A 26,443-nucleotide genomic window follows, 5' to 3' on the forward strand; every position below is an offset into this window, starting at 1 on the left:
TTTATTTGGTTCCATTTCTATCATCCTCGTTTACGAAGAGATCAACATAAGTGGGGAAAGTTTACCCCAAGACGATAAAATAAAAAGACTCACGTGTATTTTCAACTCATACCTGCATTTTGCGTCTATTTCTTCGACTCGAGATCATGACAGATGAACGGACCCGTCAGGACGCAGCAGGAATTCCCCTGCCCGATGAAAACGCTCGCCTGCATAGCTACCTGCGAGACCAGCAGCAGGAAATTTGGAGCTTGGCACGCGCCGTCCATGACCTCGCGTGCAGCGTTAGCCAGCTCGCAACGGCGAGAGTGCCCCCGGCTGCTCCCCAGCCACCTGTGGCATCGTCCCCGCTCCTCCAGAAAGGTATGAAGGAGATCCCGAGGGCTGCAGACGGTTTTTGCTCGCCTGTGAGTTGTACTTAGCGGACTTTCCAAACATGACGGATCCGCAGAAGGTGAGCTTCGTCACTCAGCATCTCACAGGGCGCGCACTCGACTGAGCTACAGCCATATGGAGCACCGGAGGCACCATCACCACTCGCTACCTACGCGCTGTCTTTGATCACCCCGACCAGGGAAAAACTGGTTAGCAGCAGCTGTTGAGGCTCAGACAGGGGAACACACCGGTGGCGGAATATGCGGTGAAGTTTCAGGTGTTAGCGGCTGAAAGTGGTTGGTGTGAAAAGAGCTTGCTGGCAAGATTTCGAGATGGACTCACCCCGGACATCCAACTGGAGCTGGCGTGCCGAGACGCTGATTTGTCGCTCGAGGAATGCATCGCTGGACCAACATCTGCGCAGCCAGCAGCGCCGGCCGCCGCTCCGACTGTCGAAACGTCCAGAGCCGCGCCGCAAAATGAGCCCTCATCAGCTGCAGCCAGCCGAGCGCGAGGGGTCCTCCACCGAGGCCATGGACGTGGATTCATCACCTCTCCTCGCCTCCGAGAAAACCCGGCGACTGACTGCGGGGTTGTGTTTGTACTGTGGGGGGAAAAAACACCGAGTCAGCTCCTGCCCATTGCTGAAAGTAACTTGCCGCACCCCACCGCGCACACACTCACCTTTTTGTTTGTCAGCACAAATTTCATTTAATAATAACACCTTGTCTGTTTTTCCCCTAATAGCTTTCGGGTCGGCTGGTAATTTCATCTCAGCTTCTGTCCTTTCCACGCTGCGAGCTCCAGTGTCAAAGCTTCCGTGCCCGATATCTATTAAAGCTCTGGACGGTCATGCCCTCACCCACTTGCCACTTAAACTAATCACTGCGCCCCTCCGTTTAACTTTCCCCGGTCACTCTGAGGAGATAAAATTTTTTGTGCTTCCTCAGGTGGACCATTCTTTCGTGCTGGGTCTGCCATGGCTCAGTTTTCACAATCCCAATTTTGATTGGGCAAATGCGCGCATCCTCTCTTGGTCCCCGCGATGCACCACACATTGTAAAACGTTAGCTTTACCGGTCCAAACCACTACTATTGAAATCCAGAGTCATAAAGTGTCCTGTAGTGTGCCGCCAGAGTACGCGGAGTTTAAGGATGTATTTAGTGTTAGGGCAGCAGCGAGACTTCCTCCCCATCGTCCGTGGGACTGTGCGATAAAGTTGTTGCCGGGGAAAACACCGCCTTACTCACGTATTTATCCGTTGTCCCTGGAGGAAACCAGGGCAATGGAGGAATACGTGGATGAGGCTCTCAAGCAGGGACTTATCAGCAGGTCCACGTCTCCGGCTTCAGCAGGTTTCTTTTTTATTGAAAAAAGGCGGAGGCTTAAGACCCTGTATTGATTATAGGGGACTCAATGCAGTCACAGTAAAGTATAAGCACCCCCTGCCACTGGTTCCGGCCGCTATCGACCAACTTCGAGGTCGATCTTTACAAAACTTGACCTCCGCAGCGCTTACAACCTCGTTCGTGTGCGTAAGGGCTATGAGTGGAAGACGGCGTTTAGCACCTCATCTGGTCATTATCAGTATAACGTAATGTCATATGGGCTGGTAAACGCACCTGCGGTGTTTCAGGGGTTCATGAATGACGTGTTTCGGGATATGTTTAACCGTTGTGTCATAGTATATTTAGATGACATTCTGATATACTCAAGGTCATATTCTGAGCATGTTAAGCATGTAATCGCTGTCCTGCATCGTCTGCGCGCACACGGGCTCTATGCGAAGGCTGAGAAATGCGAATTTCACCAACGTGAGATCGCATTCCTGGGCTATCGCATAGGGCCACAGGGGGTCGAGATGGAGAAAGCCAAGGTGGAGGCGGTAACTCAATGGCCGGTACCTAGGTCAGTGAAGGCGCTACAAAGTTTTCTCGGGTTCGCCAATTTTTACCGGCGTTTTATTAGAAACTTCAGTGCGGTGGCAGCACCTCTCACTTCGTTGCTTAAAGGCAAACCAAAGAAACTAAGCACGCTATCCGCCGAAGCGGAGAGCGCATTCCTAAAACTCAAAACAGCTTTCACTACAGCGCCTGTCTTACGGCTTCCCGATCCAGAGAAGCCGTTTATAGTAGAAGTAGACGCTTCCGAGGTAGGAATAGGGGCGGTGCTGTCGCAGCGCCACGGCCAACCTGAGAAACTCCATCCTTGCGCGTTTTTTTCACATAAACTGACACCTGCCGAACAAAATTATGATATTGGCAATAGGAAGCTGCTGGCAGTTAAAGCGGCATTAGGGGAGTGGAGACATTGGCTAGAGGGAGCCAAACACCCTTTCGTAGTTCTTACCGATCATAGAAATTTAGAATACATCCAACAGGCAAAAAGGTTAAACACTAGACAAGCCCGATGGGCACTGTTTTTTACGTGTTTCCGCTTTCATATTACTTATCGGCCGGGGTCTAAGAATAAAAAAGCAGATGCTTTATCTCGGTACTACCCAGCATTGATTCCCGTTGAGAACCCTAAGCCCATTTTGCCCGCGCCACTCGTAGTCGCTCCGGTGATATGGGACGTTGACACGGAGATCACTCAGTGGACGCGACGCAACTCCGTGCCCGGTGAGTGCCCTCCGGGGCGAACTTATGTCCCCGAAGCGTTACGCGAGCGCATCACGATTGAGGCTCACACTAATCTGTCCTCAGGGCATCCTGGCGTAGCACGCACGTATAAAATACTCGTACCGAAATACTGGTGGCCGTGTATGAAGGAGACCGTAAAGACAGTAGTTTTATCTTGTGCCGTCTGCGCGGGTACAAAAAATCCGCGCAGTCTACCGGTTGGTAAATTAATGCCCCTCCCGACGCTAAACAGGCCGTGGTCACATATTGCAATGGACTTCGTTACGGACCTGCCTGTATCAAAAGGGTACACTACTATCCTGGTCGTAGTAGATCGGTTCTCAAAAGGGTGTCGTTTCATTCCGTTTGGCTCTCTCCCGTCAGCATTTCAAGTGGCAGAAGCCCTTTTTGAATATGTGTTCCGATACTACGGCATACCCGAAGATATAGTTTCTGATCGTGGTCCCCAATTTATCGCCTGGAAAGCGTTCTTCCAGAAATTGGGGACCACTGTGAGCCTAACGTCGGGCTATCACCCCGAGTCTAATGGGCAGGCAGAGCGGACTGTCCAAGAACTCGGCAGATATCTTCGAGCATACTGTAGCAGCCAGCAGCACGACTGTGCTCCCTGTCTACTATGGGCAGAATATGCCCAAAATTCGTTAACCCACTCCTCAACCGGTCTAACGCTGTTTCAGTGTGTGCTAGGTTATCAACCTCCGCTTTGTCCTTGGGATGCCACTCCCACCAAAGTACCCATGGTGGATGAATGGTTTAAAAGAGCGTAAAGAGTTTAGGAGAATGCACACACGCAAATCTCCCGAGCAGTTGCCCGCTTCAAGAAATTTGCTGATAGACGAAGGAAGGAAAGTCCTCCGCTTCAGGTAGGCGATCGAGTATGGCTCTCAACACGGGACCTCCACCTCCACCTCCCCTGTCACAAACTGACCCCAAGATATATCGGCCCCTTCCCTATTGTCGCCCAGGTTAACCCCGTTTCTTTTAAACTCAAACTCCCAAACCATATGCACATTAACCCTGTTTTCCAAATTTCTCTGTTAAGGCCGGTGGTCCGGGGACCCCTAGACGAGGGCACGAGCGAACCCTCGCTCCCTGGGGCTGTGGAGATAGAGGGCACCCCAGCGTTTAAGGTAACAAGGTTATTGGACTCACGGAGGAGAGGGGGGTCTCTCCAATATCTTGTCGACTAGGAGGGCCACGGCCCAGAGGAAAGGAGTTGGGTGCCAGCTAAAGACATCTTAAGCCCCGAGCTCATCACAACTTTCCACAGGGAGCGGCCGGATCGCCCAGCGCCCCAACCTCCGAGCCACCCCGCTCAACGACCAACCCATCCAGGCCACAGGGCCCCCCTCCCGCCGCCCAGGCGACGGGGTCGCCCTCGCCTTCCTCGAGTCTGCAGGATCGGGGCAAGGCCTGTTGTAAACAGGCAGCAGGGCCGAGGTCACGGTCAAGTCGCCAGCCAAGCGCAGCGTAGAGTCCACGCGACATTGCTATTAGTTCACTGATTCAGCTTTTGTGTATTCGTGCCCGCCTGCAGACCCAGCCTGAGGAGGCTGTCTTTTTTTGTTTGTTTGTGTTTGTGTTTATTTGGTTCTATTTCTATCATCCTCGTTTACGAAGAGATCAACATAAGTGGGAAAAGTTTACCCCAAGACGATAAAATAAACAGACTCACGTGTGTTTTCAACTCATACCTGCATTTTGCGTCCATTTCTTCGACCCGAGATCATGACACTAATACCCTGCATGGCACAAGTTCTGCATTTTTAGCCCTGCAGTGTCAAAGTGAAATAACAGATGCATGTGACTGTTTTTATTCTATTAATATTATTTATTAACATTTAAAATATTCACTAAAAATACAAATAAATAAAACAAATTAAAAAAAAATTGGGCCTATCTTACCCACCAGCCAAATCACCTACATGCTCTCCAGCAGGTTCTTGTAGGGTAGCAGGGGAGAGTGTGACATACACACACACACACACACACACACACACACACACACACACACACACACACACACACATTATGATGTCCTGGAGGGCCGTAGAATTATTAACACACAAACCAGAAACAAATTACAAAATTTGCATTAAGTTTAAGGATACACAAACAATGTGTCACTATTTATATTCCATCTGGATTAAAATTTTCTTTAAAATATGTATATAAACCCAGACTCCACAATGTCTTAGTGGATTGGACTCCTGTCTTGCACTTCCAGGGTCGGTTTTGAATCTTGCATGTCCTTCTAGTGCTTGATGGATTTCTTCATGTACTCAGGTTCTTACACACAGTTTAAAGCCATACAGTGTAGGCTGATTGACATAAAGTTTTCATAGTATGTGACTGTGTGTGTGTGTGTGTGTGTGTGTGTGTGTGTGTGTGTGTGTGTGTGTGTGTGTGTGTTTGTGTGTGTGTGACTGACGGTATTCCCTGGGATTTTCTACAGGCCCCCTTTGACCAGATACAGAATACTGAACTGAAAACCTTAACACACTGGGAAAGAAATACTGTAAAAGTACTGTCAGCATTATGTGTGAGTTGTGGCCGTGACTGTTCCTCAAATAAGTGAACTAGTTGTCACATTTTATGCAAATCCTCCACTCATGTCTCCTACATTAGGGAGGTCTGTGTGTGAGTGTGTGTGGTGAGGAGGAGAGCAGCTGAACAGTTTAATTCCCTTCAGTTTTATACAAAACAACAATGCTCTCTTCACTTCTGCTGCTGCTAACAGCTGCATTCTGTAAGTCTCCATGTTGGATGAAAAAGGTTAGATTTAATACCTGGTTGTGAAAATGATTTAAAGACAGTTAATGATGTTCTATTATTGTTATTAACAGGTGGTGTTGGTGGTGTAGAGCTCACTCAGTCAGCCTCTGTGGTTGTGAAACCTGGAGAATCGTTCTCCATCTCTTGTAAGACCTCAGAGTCGAGCTATTGTATACACTGGATACGACAACCTGCTGGAAAAGGACTGGAATGGCTCGGATATCTGTGTAATGATGGTAGCACTAATCTTAAAGACACAATAAAGAGCAAGATCAGTTTCACCCAGGACACATCCAGCAGCACAGTTTATTTAAGAGGACAAAACTTTCAGACTGAGGACACGGCTGTGTATTACTGCGCCAGAGACACAGCAATACAAACTCACTGCAGCCCTGTACAAAAACATCTTCATTCATTTACATCTGTCTGCTGTACACGTGTCCCCAGGGACGCCTGGTGTAAATTAACTACCAAGGTTAAGACGACTCTGTGTTTCAAATAATAATAAAATATTAACATAATGTTTCACCTTTGGCCTGCAGATTAAGTTATTTGTTGTCCTGATGTGAATTAGAGATGTGCATGTGGTTGTTGGTATCAGTATTGGAAACTACACACTTCCAGCTCAGTCCTACAGTACACACCCATCACCAGGAAGAGAAACAAAGTGTAAAATATATATATATATATATATATATATATATATATTTGCACCTATAGAGGTCAGAAGCTCACTTCACTAAAAATATAAGCAGGAAACTAAACCTCAGAGACATTTATTATAAACAACATCCATTTACACTCAGCATTTAGCTGTTATGTCTTTAAAATGCTTCTACAATGTCTTCAAGCTGAATTTAGTAGATGTTATTGATTCTATGTGATAAAATGTATTTATCAATTCATTAATTCTTTCTTTTCTTTCAGCATGTTGAAACTCAGAAAGACTGATAAAAGCTTTAATTTATATTGTACCTTTATTGGATTATACTGGACACTCTGAAATATTTGATAAATTGCTGTTTCTGAAAGGAGGTAACACATGACAAGTTAAAAATATAATCAATAACAGATGGAAATCTGCTTTAACATTTCACCAGTAACATTTACTGTAATGTGGTTCCTTAACTTTGTTCACATATTTGGCACACACACACACACACACACACACAATCTTGTGCCCTTTTTGGCTTCCATGGCAACCCTCTACAGGAACCTATCGACAATATAATTTTTAGCCCATTGCATCCACACCTCTTGAAAAAACAAAACTTCGACATTGTTTCAATCGTACAACTTTCTCACAGCTCTAGTATATAAAGCTTTTTTGAGGCCTTACTCACAGTTCAGTCTGTGGCAGGCGTGACGTCAGGTTGTCCATAGTGGTGTTTTTCAATATCATCAATGTGTTGGTCTATAATGCCTTTAAGATTTTGAGAGAGATCAATCCAGGATGGATGAAGGAGCTCCTTATTAAAGGGCACCAATGCCTTCCACGAACGTCATCCTCTGCTGCAAGAAACATCCACAACACCAAGAGAAGGAGGAAGCAAAAGAAAGAGGTGCCACCAAGAGCCAAAAAAATCAAGCTTCATGTGCCACAGATCTTGTGTATATACTGTATTTGCAAAGGACATGCAACGACCTCAGTATATTGGCCAACATGCTCATGAGAGGACAAAACTGAGGAACACTGGGATGAAACTATGGCACTGTCTGTTGAGGGTCTTCTTCATGCAGTGTATTGTTCACGCATTACTTTTGTAATATAGGTATTTTTTTTCTGCTTTGGGCTTTTGTTTTCAATAAATCAATCCTCCTGGTCAGTTTTAACTGGGAATACAAAAGTTGTTATTTTTGTTATAGTCAAAACAACATTTATATAATGTTCTTTCCCTTAAAAAAATAGTGGTATGAGCTCAAGTAAATGAGGCCTGCAGGACATGCACAGCAAATAAAAGTTGTAAGTTTTACAAGCGCTGAAGTTAATAAAAAGATCATTTTTTATTACATTAAGTGATAGCCCACCAAACATTGGTTCGACAGCAACATCGTGTCCCTGGCCAAAAACAGTCACAGAAGGACGGCATTAATTGGTAAAATATATGACACAGAACATTTCCTAAAAATGCGTTCAGGTACATTTGTGGATGTCTACAGTTGCCTGCAGTTGCGTGCATAGCTGTTACTTTGAATTTAAGTAATTTAAGTAATTTAAGTGTTGTTCAATATATACTGTACCCTCCGAGGATACATTTAGACGATTGATGACAATTTATGACGGCTGTTCAGGCAAAACGAACACAACAGGAGAATTAAAGTCATAAGCTCTAACTGAAACTTTGTTACAAAGCTAAGAAATTACAGATCTACAATATTATATCCATGTCTTATTAAACTAGGGAGCATAACCCTCATTTTATGATGAAGTTGTACATACAGTATTTCAAAATATTTTCCCGCTTTTTCTTAACAGTTGCATCTTGGAAGCATATGGAGAATTTTGAGTGTGTTCAGTTTATTTTAAAGAATGCCCCTGAATAATTGCATGTTTGATGATTTAATGTATTGAACGTGTTCCGCATTATTAAGTCTGGACAATCATTTTCAGTGTTCTGCAAAATCATTGAATGCTCATTCACAATTACTGCAAAAAAAATTCAATATTATAAATGATCATGATCAAAGATACCTTAAATGCTTTGTGAAGTTTCACTGTAAAAGAAATGGACAGTAGAAATCACAGCTATGTTTGATAGTGAAAAATTGGATCTTTCCACACACACAATGTGATGACAACTCACAGTTAGAACTAAACAGCTGTGTGGCCATCAGAAACCATTTTTTTTTAAGAAACTAATCAAAAGAAGGCTTCAGTTTGCTAAATATTTAGAAGGAAAAGTTCAAGTAGTCTTATGAGTGCGGACTAACCCTATCCTAGAGTGATGACCACATCAGGGTACGAAGGGAAGCGCGTGAAGTGATGTACACATCATGTATTGTGCCCACTGTACAAGATTCTGTAGGCAGTGTTATCTGGGTTTGCTTCAGTTGGTTAGGTATAGACTTAGCAAACTCATGTGTCTCCTGTAGTACTGTACAGTCTCTGTATGTTCACTATCACTGTTTCATGCATAGTGTAAATTATCACCAACATTCCAACTTAAAACTAGTGGTGTCAGGGGTAGCTCAGTGGTTAAGGCATTGGACTATGGTTCGGAAGATCCCAGGTTCAAAACCCCACAACCACCAAGTTGCCACTGTTGGGCCCTTGAGCAAGGCCCTTAACCCTCAACTGCTCAGATGTGTAATGAGATAAAAAAAAAATGTAAGTCGCTCTGGATAAGAACGTCTGCCAAATGCCTAAATGTAAATGTGTCAGCGGTCTCTCAGTATCATGAGGATATATATATATATATATATATATATATGGATATTCCTTAAGCAGGTACTGGACACACTGGATATGACAACCTGCAGGAAAAATGTTGGAATGAATTGGACAAATAGATGTTGGTGGAACCATCTATTTCAAACGGTGACATTGATATAATATTGTAGATCTGTAATTTCTTAGCTTTGTAACAAAGTTTCAGTTAGAGCTTATGACTTTAATTCTCCTGTTGTGTTCGTTTTGCCTGAACAGCCGTCATAAATTGTCATCAATCGTCCAAATGTATCCTCGGAGGGTACAGTATATATTGAACAACACTTAGCTTAAATTACAGGCACATGCCTTTTACAAGCTAATGAAAATGAGGCCCAAGATTCAAAATCATACTTCAGTTTTCTATGGTATTAATCTTTTAAATTTAAAACATGCAGTGGCCACCTTACAATACCTGTGTCTCAGTACAGGAACCAGTTATGCCTGTTTTATGCCTGAAGAGGGCAGTCTGTGAAAACATACCATCCGCACCTTAATACACATTCAGCTTTTCTCTCCTCACATATTGCAATGATTTACACGTCACCTTAATCATATATAATTAATGAAATATAATTGCTTTCTTATATACTTCACTACACTGTGAAACGAAACAACGTTCCTCCTCGAACAAGGTGCTACATACTTACAACATAAATAAACAACATAAATGAATAAAACTAACTAGATAACTCAGACCAGTAATTAACTGACTAACTGCGACAAAACAATTTAACACTATAAATTAACAGCAAAAATGATCTGAGTACTACACAAAAAGACAACATGAAGTGCACGTGCAAATGTGCAACCAAAAGCGAATGCTTTGGTACTTTTTTTCAAATGGCAGGAGGGTGAAGAGTAAATGAGAAAGGTATGTTCGATCAGCCACAATACTGGTGGCTATGTGGATGCGGCATGTGGTGTAGATGTTTGTGATAGAAGAAAAGAGAGACCCTGGTGATCTTATCGGTTGTCCTCACTATCCGCTGTAGAGGTGTCTCTCTTTACTTCTCTCTAGTGGGGGTGATATGTAAATAAAATCCTCATATTGATCTGTTTGATGTTGATACATTTAGGTAAACCACATAGCAGTTTGTAATAATTTGAATTCTTTATGAAGGGACTTGATAGAATTTTGACATACATAGCTTTAGCAGTGCTCAGTCAATGTTACTATTATTACATATTTAAAGAAATTATATTCTTTCCATCTGTTTTTCTTTGTCTATTCCTGTATATCAGAATCCTGCAGACAGAAACTGATCAAGTCTGATTCTGTGATCATGTTTGACCTGCGCAGATTTAACTCTGGTCACTATTACATGGCTTGGATCAGACAGACTCCTGGAAAAGGACTAGATTGTGTTGCAACTATCTCAGGGGTAGTTTTCAGAAGTGTTACTCCAGTGCAGTTAATGGCCACTTCACCATCTCCAGAGATGACAGTAAGATGCAGGCGTATCTGCACATGAGCTGATCTAAAGGCACTCCAATGGTATATATCATTCTGCTAAAGTATTTTAAGCAGTAATACACCATCATGTCTTCCATCCATGCATTATGATCATGGAGAGTCACTGTTTAGATGTGTCCCGAGTGATGCTAAAGAATAATAATAATAACCTGAGCTGAACAGGTTAACTGTGAAAAACTGATTTACAGAGCTTCCAATCATCACAGAGTTTGATTATGGAGCTAAGTGTCATTTAGCAGTGCATATTTATTCTCATGTTATGACAAGGTATCTTAGACTCCTTTATTTGTTTTCCACTAAGGACATGATTTAATGAAATAATAAATGTTTTGATATTTTTTTATCTGGCCAGCTTCTGCAGTTCTTTTGTCAATCTGAGATCAAACTGGATGGGTCTCCTATTGTGATCTTCAACTTCTCTAGGGGTTGGACATGCAAATGGGACTTTCTCTTTATAAGCACAGACTCCATCTGCATTATTTTTACACAGTTTGGACTGCTTTTCAGGAAGAAACATGCATCCAAAAATCATTTACTGTTTCATTTTGATGTTATTGACTATAACCAGTGAGTAACAGCTTATGTTAGTGTGTATCACTAATGTAAAGTGTGTGATTATCTATGAAATAATGAAATGTATTTGACAGGTTGTGGATGTCAGACACTAACTGAGTCTGCACCGGTGGTTATTAAACCTGGAGGATCTCATCAACTCACCTGTACCTACTCTGGGATTAGTGATGATAATGCACCTATATCCTGGATTAGACAGGCTCAAGAAAAAGGCCTTGAGTGGATCTCAAGCATTTCTGCTCCGAGTGGTAAGAATAAATACTACTCTCAGTCTGTTCAGGGAAGATTCACCATCTCCAGGGACAACAGCAAGAAGCAGGTGTATCTGCACATGACCAGCCTGAAGACTGAAGACACAGCTGTGTATTACTGTGCTCGGGACACACACTGACACAAACAGCTGCACTGCTGTACAAAAACTCCACTTTCACTTTTACAGCTTTATTTATTTTAAATAAAGCACAAAAATTCACATCAGAGTCACATGTTCTGTCTAATTATATAATAATCTGTGAATTTATATGTAATAAAATACACAAATCTACAGATTGATTTATAATAACTATAAATGAATGCATTCATACATAAATAAATGTACACTATATACAGTATGTGTGTATAAATGTGATATTTTAACCTCAGTTAAAATGTGACTCACCTAAATGTGATTAGAGCTCTCTGGTTGGATTAGAGGCATTTTGAGGTTAAATTGATTTTAGTCTAAACGTTGAAATATAAATTATTTACACAATCGTATACTGTACATATAATATTACACTGTGAGATGGTAGGGGGCACTCTTGTACTTAGTCACTCCATATAATATTGTCTCTGTTTTTCATTTTAAGGTCATATAAGATGTAATCAGTTATTACAGAATTATACTCATCTAACATCCTGGAGTTCATTGTGATATTTATAGCATACTATTTTGTGTTTATTATAAAGTTTATTTGTAAAATTATACTGTAATATTATTTTTATTGTATAATTTATCATAATATTTTTAAACATTATATACATTTCTCTATGTGCTGTATGTTATGATACTTTGATTCCTAATAATGCTTTTTTTTGAGAAATTGCTTTTTTTCCCCACTTTTCTCCATGTTGGCTATATTTATGTGCAGCTGAGCTAAGTGGTACAATTGCTTCCTTAGTCCTGTTAATACTCAGTCTGTGTGTGTCCAGTGAGTTCTTTTTCTTATTATTCATTAATTCATTTGACTGTTTATATGTTTTTTAGTTCATTTTACTGTTTATCATAAGTTCTTAAAGGACGAATTGAGATAAAAGATAACAGTAAAGGCATTTTATACCTCAAGTTGTCTGGCCTGACTGTCGAAGACACAGCTGTCTATTACTGTGCCTCGATACACACGACATAAAAACATGGGAAGGATGTAGAAAAAGTTCAGCTGCTGACTCACTGATACACACTGATCCAAGCCTGACTTCATTGGTCCCCTTAAGCATAATTCTATTATAGGGAGCTTCTACTGTACCTAACCTGTGAGCCATGCACACTATTTGCTATTTCTATACAGTCACACCAGACATCACACCTCACTTTAAATTTATAGTATACCTAAGTTGATAAAAGTACTAATATTTTTTTTTAGAGAGAGAGAGAGATGTACTGCAAACTAGTACATCAGCATAACCTTTTCCCAGTTTTTGGTGGAATAACAGTATCATGAATACAGTAGAGACTATGTTAATAAATTATCTTGCAATATAATAGTTGAAATGTCTGGAATAAAATAATATGAATAAATCCTAAATTGCACAGAGTACTCATTTGAACGCATAACATAAAATGATCATTACAATTAACTAATACAGTAATAATAGCATCTCTGACTAGTATGCACACATACTGTACTGCTGTTATTATTAAATCTACAGCAAATATCAGTTTTCTTCTGTCAACAGTTTTTCTTAGTAACATGCCAAGCTACTCAAATAACATGAACTAACGTCTTATTAACAGCGATTTTGAATTGATAAATAAAAATTGCCATTGTTTAATACATGTGTTGTCAAGCTGCTGTGGTATAAAGAAAATAAAACATTTGGGGACCTCAATATGAAATGAATCATAGTAAGACAATTACTAGTAAGTAACGCAAGTACATAGATACATCTAGAAAACCAATTTTTTGATTATGACGCTGTGATGCAAATCCAGAGTGCTGTGTGTCCGTGCAGTATTTATGTGCAGCTGAGCTGAGTGCAGCAGTCGAGTCTCATCAACACTCACCATGAAGATCCCACTCTCCTTATTCCTACTACTAATCAGCATCATCAGTGAGTTCCAAATGATAACTTGTGATTCACTCCTTTATCTGTATGTGTATTTAAACCTGATTAACTGAGGAATTATTTTAGTATTAGATTTAGCAGGTGTGAAATGTCAAAGTCTCGAGTCATTACAAACAACAGTGCAGAAGAAACCTGGAGAAACTCTAAGTCTCTCCTGCAGAGGATCTGGGTGGATCGATTCCTGTTCCCTCGGATAGTAATGTCTGTGCATGTGGCCTTGATGACGTATTTTTGACAGTGGTTTAACACACAGCATTCGTATACGTAATTTCGCATAAAACAGAGGGGTTGTAAAAACAAGTTTTGTATATTTCAGAGTTGTGTTGTAACAAACTCACAAAATCTCGTATCTGTAAGTTGTCGGGCCGTAGATTTTGGAATCCAACTTAGACAAAAGACAGAATTACACACAAATCTTTTTTTAACGCACAAATATTTTTGACAGTGATCTTATTCCATAGAAAACTGTTTATAGCTCAAGCTATAAATGGGAAATTCTTCACCTCACAGGGTCAACCAGCACCTCTACAAAACAAAATACATCAAAAGAAACTTGTTGCGACAAATGCTTTATTGTGTACTGAACTTGTACATTGTTGTCTAGTATAGATACTTCTGAAGAGTATGGCCTTTTTTCACAACCCCAAGTAAGGCTTGTAGACAACTAAGAAGTTAATAAGAAGTAAAATGAAACAAATAAGAAGAAAATGACAGTGACTGGCTAATTTAGATGTATATAAGATTTTGGCCAGATGACTGTACGTATGCATGATGTTCATTCTGGTTTAAACTTTGAAAAACTCTTAATGAAAATCTGTCACATCCCATATACATTCTGAAATATTCCACAATTATAGACAAGTTAAAAGATAAATAATGTCCCATGATTTTAACTGAGATAGTGCCATAAGTTTGCGCACACAGAATTATTTATGTTTGTGGTGGCCATTGAAATCTGTAAAACACAATTTTTTTACATTATGGGAAGACACATAATATGTACACATGTATATAATATTATTAATGTATGTGTAATCATACTGTTTGGGGTTTCTAAGGCATTAATCAAGAAAACAGTTTTCCAAACTTAACACAAAAAAATATTTATAATTATTATGTTTTGTCTATTTTAAGCGTGTTTTAAATGTTGAGTCCTCCCATCATCAGATATGCAAATACATGCCTTAGCACTGGATATCACTCTATATATGCATTGTTCTCTCTTAAACTTTGGAGAACAGAGAAGAGAAACAACACACACCATGTTCTCTACATGTCTACTGCTCCTGCTGGCAGCTGCTTTTTGTGAGTTTATATGATATAACATTAATTTACTACAATAAAAATAAATGTGCAGCATACTGTATATTGTATGAGATTTCCCTTTTTTTTTTTTTTTTTTTTTTTACAGATGTCCACAGTGAGGAACTGACTCAGCCTGCTGCCATGACAGTCCAGCCAGGCCAGAGTCTCTCCATCCCCTGCAAAGTTTCATATTCTGTCACAAGCAAGCATACAGCTTGGATCCGACAACCTGAAGGAAAAGCTCTGGAGTGGATTGGAACCATCTATGGTGATGGGAGTACAAATTACAATGACAAGCTGAAAAATAAGTTCAGCTTCTCCAGAGACACTTCTACTAACACAATAACAATTCAAGGACAGAATCTGCAAACTGAAGACACAGCTGTGTATTACTGCGCAAGACACACACACAGTGCTACAGAACAGTGGATTCCCCTTACAAAAACTCTGATTAATGTTTAAATTTCTTTATAATTATTTATTAAACACAAACTTTATCCATTCACATACAGCACTCAGATTTTAGATCTTTATCTTAAATGCTGTGGCAATGTCCTCAAGCTGTTATCCCCATTTCCTTCAGCCAAATTTGCTACCGAATCTAAACAGATGAAAATTTGTTGTGACCTCTGGAGAGCTCGGTAGAGGTCAGTAATGTTTTTTTACAGCCTCTTGGGGTCTTGTTTGTTAGCGTCATTAGCATCAGGAGGAAAACAAACGCAAGAAAATGAAGTTTTATTCTAAAATGTCCCTTTTTAAATTTTTTTAATTTCCATTATAAAGTCTGTTTACAAATTTACCATATAATGTTTAATTTCTAAAATATATGTTTGGTGATTTTATTTTATTCAAAACTTTGGAAAACAGTAGTTAAATTCTGTTCATGAATTTTAATATTATTATAATATTTATACATCAAGTTTCATCAAATTTTATTTAAATAAAAGGCCATTGTACAAGTTACATTATTTTATTTATATTTAATAAGAAACACATTGTTAATCACAAAAATACAGTCATGGACAAGGACGCCAATGGAGTTCTCCCCAACATGTCTCACCTAGATATCCTGTAGTTGGTCACAAGCTCCCAAGTCACAAGTTTTTATCTGTAAATTTAAATTTTGTTTTATGATACATTTTTTAGGACACTGTAATTCTTTGTTAAATTCCTAAACAGCTCACTACTGAAACATTATCATGTCGCTAACACTTCATTATTGCCTTGTGTCAAAATTCCTGAAGAGTCATTTTCATGTTCTTATGAATTTGCTTAAATCATTAATTGATCGATGTAGGGCCCCACGTCCTCCAGCTTGGTGGTGAGTATGAATGCCATTAGAGTGTTAAATGGTGAACTGTAGTCATCTTTGTCGCAGTATTTGTTTTTATTGTGTTTGTTGTTGCACCGTCTTTGTTTAATAAGCCCACATTATTGCCGAACAGTGTACTTTTTGTGCCTCTAGAGGGCAGTCTGTGCAGAAACTCACCCATCTCAATCTGTTGCTAGCATACATTTAGGACCTCTCTCCTTTAGTAGACTGCTCTGACTGCATACAACATCGTGTCATCATGTACAGTAGATTAAACTGTATTAAATTTATGAACCTTTGCTGTGCTGGTTTTATGGAAAACCTGCATGAAGCAAGGCGATTGAGTATATTTTCCTATATAATAAACTTTGTGTGTGTGTATCTGTTTGTGTGTTTTCTTTCTGATAATGAAACAACCTGTCTTATAGTTCTACATAGAAAGTAATAATTATCCACTCATTTACAGTTGCACTCAAAATTATTCAACCCTCATTGAAAATGAGGCGATTTTGGCCAAAATTACTAACTGTTTGTAATAAACGGATGGAAGAAGAGCAATTTAAATAGCTCAACACAACTAATTCCGTATAACAAGTGGTTTCTCCAAGGTCAACACAAAATGCTACTTTTAATGACTTCTACAGTATCAAAATCATTCATCCCCTAGATGTCAAATATTTTCAGTAGCCCACTTTAACTATTATGACCTGCTGCAAACACAATGTATATCCAGTTCTAGCTTCTGGCAATGTTTCTGAAAGCTATTAGTCCTTTCCTCTTGGGCCAGGATCTTTAGTTCATTAAGGTTTTTGGAGTTTCATGCTTTTGTTGTGTGGCCATATAGCCATATGTCCTTGTTCAAGAAAAGCAATTTTCTTAACATTCTGGACAACTCTTCTGACATGCAGTCAAAAATTCCCATCAACAAATTAGAGAGTACTGGTATTTGAAGTGTTCTAAATCAAGTAGACCTTAGGCATCTAATCAGTGCTTGAGGCAACACCTGATTAACAATTTTTTTTTTGTCTTACTCGAGCAGTTACGTAAAAAAACATTTTGTCATGTTGCTGAGAAACCACAAAGTACAAAGTCTTTTGTCCTGAAGAATTTTGTGTGTTAGAAAACAAGCAACTGCTTCTATAAAATATATAATAACCCATTTACAGTTTTTCTCAGTTGCTTTGGTGCATTTCTCACAACAGAATTAAACTTTGCACAATAGTTAGTTCAACCTCCACAACATGTAGTCGTTTTAGCACAACCTTGTGGCGGTTTCATGTTCATCTCATCCAAAGGCAAATGCCTTTGGACATGAAGCAGTTGAGTAAGTACAAATATCTAAAGAATGGTCACTTTTGACTTGCTATTCATCACTATCTCCTCGCTTTCATCATAAATGTCACAATTATCTATACTTGTACCGGCTGAATAGTCATTGTCCTTACAACTAATAGTCTTCATTTCATTGCTTGTGTCATTGCACTCAAAATTGTTGAACATCTTGTCAAACAATTTGTACACCCATTTTGAAAACCCTATTTTAAAGGAGTTTCCATGAAAATCTCCATAAATTACTTTTCTCAGGTGAACCTTATCTCACACTAATGAAAATTGGTGTGTGTTACTCTTACTTGCAACCAATGAAAAGCCTCTTCTACCCAGTCACAGGTGAATCGCGTTACAGTATCCCCTACTCTACAAGTATATATATAATGTAAACCAACAGACAGGATTGGCATGAGGTGCATACTGAATCTACAAAACTGCAGAACATGGAACGTCAGCCTTGTGGAAGAGGGGTGAGGATCGGTGGAGGACGAGGACAAAACCGGGTAAGAAGAGGCCAACCACATAGACACGTTTCTGACGAAATCAGGGCAACACTTGTGATAAACCATGGCCTCACAATGGCCGAGGCTGGTCGAAGGGTGCAGCCAAATGTTGGGAGAACTACTGTAAGTTCTATTATACAGACATTTCGTCGGCAAAACAGGTTAACATACTGTAATGTAGTTATTCAGCACAAACTAATTTGCTCTGCACTTTCATAGTGATACAGGAGACTTGCATTAGGACATGACCTTATAGATCTTTACATATAGACGTACTGTAACTGAAGCGCAGACTTGGCCCAGGTGTGGCATAGTGTGCTGTGGTACAATACAGTAATGCTGTAAAGAAAGGAGTTTTGAATGATAGTCCTGTAACAATTACTGTAAGCATGGTTGCGTTTATTTATGTTTGTGTTTTTTCATCTGCATCTCAAAAAGGACTGCCAGACAACCTAGAAGAGGTGGAAGAGGTCCACTTTTGACTCCGCAGCAAGAGGAAAGAATTTGTGCAATGGTGGCTGCAAACAACGCTTTGAGACTGAGAGAAATAAAAAGAACTGTCGTAGAAGATGACACCATCTTCGGAAATATTCAGTCATTATCAATTTCCACCATAGACAGAGTCCTCAGACGGAATGAAATGTCCATGAAGCAATTGTACAAAGTACCATTTGAACGGAACAGTGATCGAGTGAAGGAGCTCCGTCACCAGTGTGTACAGGTAAAACATGTTTGCATATGTACCTCTGTTTACTGTAAAAGTTTAGGCCATGTACTGCACTTACATTTATGCATGTTACTGTAATCCTATTTACAATTCAAACTGTACAATCTGTTGTGCCAAATGCACCATTTCAGACTTTTTTATTCTCATCCTTTGTATAGCGTATCCTGGAATTGGAGGCCAGGGAACCCCTGCACACGTTTGTATATCTTGACGAAGCGGGATTCAATCTCACAAAAGGCAGACGGCGTGGACGAAATCACATTGGAGAAAGGGCCACCATTGATGTCCCAGGCCAACGAGGAGGAAATATTACAATGTGTGCAGCAATCTCAGAAAATGGCGTTTACACCCATATTCCTCGTATTGGTGCATACAATACACAACACCTGTTGGCTTTTCTGGACACTCTTTATAGGGACCTAATCCCACAAAATAAAAGGGATGATCCTGGTGACAATCGGACAATGTATGTAGTGGTTGGGGATAATGTTAGCTTCCATCACTCTGCTGTAGTCACGCAGTGGTTCGCAGCACACGACAGGATGCTTATTGAGTTTCTTCCTCCTTACACTCCATTCCTAAATCCAATTGAGGAGTTTTTCTCTTCCTGGTGGTGGAAGGTATATGACAGGCATTCACATACCCAAATGACCCTGCTAGCAGCTATGAATGCAGCTTGTGATGACATCACAGCAGAGTCCTGCAGAGGGTGGATTCGACACGCCAGAAGGTACTTTCCCCGATGCATTGATAGAGCTGACATTCGCTGTGATGTTGATGCAAATATGTGGGCAGACAGACGGGAGCGTCTAGATATCAATGATTGATATGCAGCAGTGTCTGTTTTTCAGTTTTTGTTTTTTTGTTTCATATACTGCAGTAAGGTTTACTGTCTAAGTGAGTTTATGTTTGCTGTAAAATGTTTGATTTACTGTATTTCCCCAGTTGCACAATGCTGTGAACAGTTTCAATTAAATATTATCAAGAGTGCATATGAAGTGTCTTGATTTGATTTTCCTTTACAATTTATGGTTTTCAACATGCCATGCAAGCTGTCCAGACTTGACATGTCATTGGGAAGCACCTACAAAGAAATCTGTCACAATGAGAACATGTTCAAACCATTTGATTTTGTGACCAAAGGTGCTGGTGTAATGACTTGTAATTGTGACAGCCCTGACACTTTAATTGATATAAGTACTTGCTTTTGATGAATATATTATCTGTTTTGATTAAGGGACTTGCTTTTGAAGCATTGACTACTTATTTTGAGCAACTGACTTGCTTTTGAACAACTGACTTTTCTTTTTGATAAAGTGACTCACTTTTGCAAGTGAGTATATGTACTTATTTATCCACCATGTTTTGCAGTTTGCACTAATTGTTTTGAGAAGAGCCTTAGTAGTGGTGCAGAGATCAATTCTGTTGTGAGAAATGCACCAAAGCAACTGAGAAAAACTGTAATAGACCCCACGGTCATAAGTCATGCTAACTGAACAGCAGTAAACTGAATACACACACATGGTGCGCAGTGTGGTGGAGATGTTGCTTCTGATCTGAACAGACTGTGGTGTCTCAATCACAAAGTCAGGATTACAGATGGAGGTGTTTTCAGTATTATCTGCAATAATATGTTAACCTTAACTACCAGTGTGCATTTACAGTATTTTAATTTCATTAATCATTTAAATGTCACACAATTTAGAAATTTAAAACTGATGGTTTGTGGTTAGTTAAATACTGTAACATTTTACACAATTCAGGTACATGCTGGTGGGTGACACCTAAAAGCAGAAAGTCCTAAAAAGAGAAAGCTCTTTTTTGTGATAAGAGGAAGAGAACCTCAATATGTTTGTGCACATCCATGGGTGCAAGAATAATCAAACTCGGTGTAGAAAAAGTGGTTAGAATTTATGATACATACATGATAATATTTAATGATTATTTGCCTATAAAAGCAATGACTTCATTATGTACTGCATTTATATTCTTTTGCATTCACTTAATATAACATTAAAACACTTTTAATGTATGAGCTCAACTATTAACAATTATAATACTTTTTAAATGTAAAATTAAACTCAATCAAAAATCTGGAATCTATAACATTTACTCTCAGATAAGGAGTGTCTCTATGCAAACGTCCTTTTCTGTTTCCTTGTTTATATTACAAGGAAACAGAAAGCAAGGAAGACCAAGAGCTTTACTTATTCAACCACACAATGGATATATTTATAATAAAGCTTTTGTATTGTATATGTTGCTTTTACAGCATTAAAATGATCTTTTGTTCACAGTTATTGCCCGTTGCTTGAACACTATAAACCCATGCTTAGACTAAAGTAACACAACTTGAAGCTTTTGCTACCATACCTCAAACACATGTACCCATACCTTAAACAAAAGCGCTGCTTTGCACTCTAGTTGCAATTATGCAACACACTTACTCCTTTATGCAACACACATGGTCCTGCATACTACACTCTATTTCATACATAAGACACTTCGTTCAAAAATGAAATCTCACGGTGCCATTTGTAAAACACATGTATCCAAAATACAAAACACATCGGGTAATTGCAACCACTCAAATACACACCTGAGAGTGTGTGAGTGTGTGTGTGTGTGTGAGAGTGTGTGTGTGTGTGAGTGTGTGTGTGTGAGTGTGTGTAAGTGTGTGTGTGAGTGTGTGTGTGAGTGTGTGTGTGAGTGTGTGTGAGTGTGTGTGTGAGTGTGTGTATGAGTGTGTGTGTGAGTGTGTGTGTGTGAGTGTGTGTGTGAGTGTGTGTGTGAGTGAGTGTGTGTGTGAGTGAGTGTGTGAGTGAGTGAGTGTGTGAGTGAGTGAGTGTGAGTGAGTGTGTGAGTGAGTGTGTGAGTGAGTGTGTGAGTGAGTGAGTGTGTGTGTGTGTGTGTGTGAATCTCTTCTTTTTATTGAAGAGACTGATGGCTTGTGGAAAGAAGCTGTAATGCAGTCTGGATGTGAGGGGTGAGACCCCGGTGATCTTATCGGTTGTCCTCACTATCTGCTGTAAAGGTGTCTCTCTTTACATCTCTCTAGTGGGGGTGATATGTAAATAAAATCCTGATATTGATCTGTTTGATGTTAATACATTTAGGTAAACCACATACTAGCAGTTTGTAATAATTTGAATTCTTTATGAAGGGACTTGATAGAGTTTTGACATACATAGCTTTAGCATTGCTCAGTCAATGTTAGTATTATTACATATTTAAAGAAATCATATTCTTTCCATCTGTTTTACTTTGTCTATTCCTATATATCAGAATCCTGCAGTCAGAAACTGACCAAGTCTGATTCTGTGATCATGTTTGACCTGCGCAGCATCTGGATTCAACTCTGGTCACTATTACATGGCTTGGATCAGACAAACTCCTGGAAAAGGACTAGATTTTGTTGCAACTGCCTCAGGGGTAGTTTTCAGAAGTGTTACTCCAGTGCAGTTAATTGACACTTCACCATCTCCAGAGATGACAGTAAGATGCAGGCGTATCTGCACATGAGCTGATCTGAAGGCACTCCAATGGTATATATCATTCTGATAAAGTATTGTAAGCAGTACTACACCATCATGTCTTCCATCTGTGCATTATGATCATGGAGAGTCACTGTTTAGAGGTGTCCTGAGTGATGCTAGTGTCAACTGTCATTTAGCAGTGCATATTCGTTCTCAGGTATCTTAGACTCCTTTATATGTTTTCCACTAAGGACATGATTTAATGAAATAATAAATGTTTTGATATTTTTTATCTGGCCAGCTTCTGCAGTTCTCTTGTCAATCTGAGATCAAACTGGACCAGTCTCCTATTGTGGTATTTTACTTCTCTAGGGGTTGGACATGCAAATGGGACTTTCTCTTTATAAACACAGACTCCAGCTGCATTATTTTTACACAGTTTGGACTGTTTTTCAGGAAGAACCATGCATCCAAAAATCATTTACTGTTTTATTTTGATGTTATTGACTATAACCAGTGAGTAACAGCTTATGTTAGTGTGTATCACTAATGTAAATTGTGTGATTATCTATGAAATAATGAAATGTATTTGACAGGTTGTGGATGTCAGACACTAACTGAGTCTGCACCGGTGGTTATTAAACCTGGAGGATCTCATCAACTCACCTGTACCTACTCTGGGATTAGTGATGGGGATGCACCTATATCCTGGATTAGACAGGCTCAAGGAAAAGGCCTTGAGTGGATCTCACTCATTTCTGCTCCGAGTGGTAGTGATAAATACTACTCTCAGTCTGTTCAGGGAAGATTCACCATCTCCAGAGACAACAGCAAGAAGCAGGTGTATCTGCACATGACCAGCCTGAAGACTGAAGACACAGCTGTGTATTACTGTGCTCGGGAAACACACTGACACAAACAGCTGCACTGCTGTACAAAAACTCCACTTTCACTTACAGCTTCATTTATTTTAAATAAAGCTCAAATATTCACATCAGAGTCACATGTTCAGTCTAATTATATAATAATCTGTGAATTTATATGTAATAAAATACACAAATCTACAGATTAATTTATAATACCTATAAATTAATGCATTCATACATAAATAAATGTACACTATATACAGTATGTGTGTATAAATGTGATATTTTAACCTCAGTTAAAATGTGACTCACCTAAATGTGATTAGAGCTTATATTTTGAGTCATTTTGAGGTTAAATTGATTTTAGTCTAAACGTTGAAATATAAATTATTTACACAATCATATACATATGATATTACACTGTGAGATGGTAGGGGGCACTCTTGTACTTAGTCACTCCATATCATATTGGTTCTGCTTTTCATTTTAAGGTCATATAAGATGTAATCAGTTATTACAGAATTATACTCATCTAACATCCTGGAGTTTTTTTGTGTTTATTATAAAGTTTATTTGTAAAATTATATTGTATTATTATTTTTATTGTATAATTTAGCAGTAATATTTTGAAACATTATATATATTTCTCTATGTGCTGTATGTTATGATATGTTACTGATTCCCAATAATGCTTTTATTATGATGTCATGATGCAAATATGTGTTCATGCAGTATTTACGTGCAGCTGAGCTAAGTGGTGCAGTTGCGTCTCAAGAACATTCAACATTCCACTCTCCTTAGTCCTGTTAATACCATCTGTGTGTCTCTTTTTAATCATTATTCATTAATTAATTTGACTGTTTTAATGTTTTTTTTAGTTCATTTTACTGTTTATCATAAGTTCTTGAAGGACGATTTGAAATAAAAGATAACTCTAAAGGCATTTTATACCTCAAGTTGTCTATTACTGTGCCTCGATACACACGACATAAAAATATGGGAAGGATGTAGAAAAAGTTCAGCTGCTGACTCACTGATACACACTGATCCAAGCCTGACTTCATTGGTCGCCTTAAGCATAATTCTGTTACAGTATAAAGAGCTTCAACCTAACCTGTGAGCCATGCACACTATTTGCCATTGCTATACAGACATCATACTTTAAATATATAGTATACCTGAGTTGATAAAAGTACTATTATAACTTTTTTTGGCCAAACTGACTCCCAGGTTTGTTTTTATACATTAGCAAATGTAAAATACTATTTACAATATGATTTCCTGGATCAACTTAATACAGTAGTTACTATTATATTATGGTCACATACACCCTGTTAATCCCCATCTTAAACACGGCCTCAATATCTCAATATCAATAAAATATCTTAATATCTTAATATTTATATCATTAAAATCTCAATATTTAAGAGATGTACTGCAAACTAGTATATCAGCTTAACCTTTTTTCAATTTTTGGTGAAATAACAGGTACAGTATCATGAATACAGTAGAGACTATGTTAATAAATTATCTTGCAATATAATAGTTGAAATGTCTGGAATAAAATGATATGAATAAATCCTGAATTGCACAGAGTATTCATTTGAACACATAACATAAAATGATCATTACAATTACTAATACATCTCTGACTAGTGCAGCTACAAAGCACAGGTTAATAGTATATTAATGCCACATCTACAGCAAATATCAGTTTTCTTCTGACAACAGGAATTTTTTTCTTAGTACTGTAACATGCCAAGTTACTAAGAAATGCTACTCAAATAACATGAAATAACGTCTTATTAACAGTGATTATGAATTGCTAAAGAAAAAATGCTATTGTTTAATACAAAAGATTGTCAAGCTGCTGTGGTATAAAGAAAATAAAACATTTGGGGGCCTCATCATGAATGAATCATAGTAAGACAATTACTAGTAAGTAACGCAACTACACAAATTCATCTAGAAAACCAATTTTTTTTTTGTGATGCTGTGATGCAAATCCAGAGTGCTGTGTGTCCGTGCAGTATTTATGTGCAGCTGAGCTGAGTGCAGCAGTCGAGTCTCATCAACACTCACCATGAAGATCCCACTCTCTTTATTCCTACTACTAATCAGCATCATCAGTGAGTTCCAAATGATAACTTGTAAATCACTTCTTTATCTGTATGTGTTGTATATGATATTTTTAGTTATAGATTTTTTTTTTTTTTTGCTTTAGCAGGTGTGAAATGTGAAAGTCTCGAGTCATTACAAACAACAGTGCAGAAAAAACCTGGAGAAACTCTGAGTCTCTCCTGCAGAGGATCTGGATTTACTTTTGGAAGCTATGATATGCACTGGATCAGACAACAGGCGAACAAACCACTGGTGTGGATGGGACGTGTTTGGGGGAGTGGAAGTGGCCATGACTATGCCAAATCTTTTGAAGGGAGAACAGAAATCACCAGAGATAATTCTAACAGCATGGCGTATCTGAAACTCTCTGGTGTAACAGCAGAGGACACAGCTGTGTATTATTGTGCACGGCAAGCACAGTGACACAAATATGAGGAAACACTGTACAAAAACATTGTTACATCTAGATGGCATTACACAAGATGGCATTAAAGACTACATTTACATTTAGGCACTGGGCAGACGCTCTTATCCAGAGTGACTTACAAACAGTGCTTTGAGGTTTCTGTCATTGGATAGATACTTACGCTGTTGGGAAGAGTTTTTTTTCCCCAAGTATTGAAGAAACAGATACGTCTTGAGTCGTCGTTAAAAGATTGTGGCAAAATCATTAGCAGTCAGAGAGGATGGGGTAGGAGGAGCCGGTGGGATGAGTGGTGAGGAAAAGATATTATGGAGTTTGCCAGGATCGTGTGCAGAAGCTTCAAGCTTTTCCCTGTAGAAGTTTTGGCAGAAGTCACGTCACATGAGAATTTGGAGAAAAGAGTCCAGTAAGAGACAAGAGGTGCATTCCAAACGGATGAAAGTGCCCTGCAAAGTGTACTTCACAAAATGCAAAATGTTAGGCCAAAGGGAACTGTGAATGTTGTGTGGAATGAAGGAACAACAGGTCTACACTTCACTGGAAAAGGGAATAAAAAAATTCCCATCAGTCCTTGTGTCTCGCTGGAGCATGGGGAAAAAAAGGAGCTTGAAAAAGGATTTATATATTTATTATCATTATTATCGAGAACAACATCATATTAAAGGAATCACAAAAAATTCATTTTGATACAATAAGGAAATACTTAATATTATATAGGCTAGTATTCTGTAAAAATCTCTGTATATCTTTAATCAATTATTATTAATCAATAATTTATTTACAAG

The sequence above is a fragment of the Clarias gariepinus genome, chromosome 16 (assembly GCF_024256425.1).
Source record: "Clarias gariepinus isolate MV-2021 ecotype Netherlands chromosome 16, CGAR_prim_01v2, whole genome shotgun sequence".
NCBI classification, from domain to species: Eukaryota; Metazoa; Chordata; class Actinopteri; order Siluriformes; family Clariidae; genus Clarias; species Clarias gariepinus.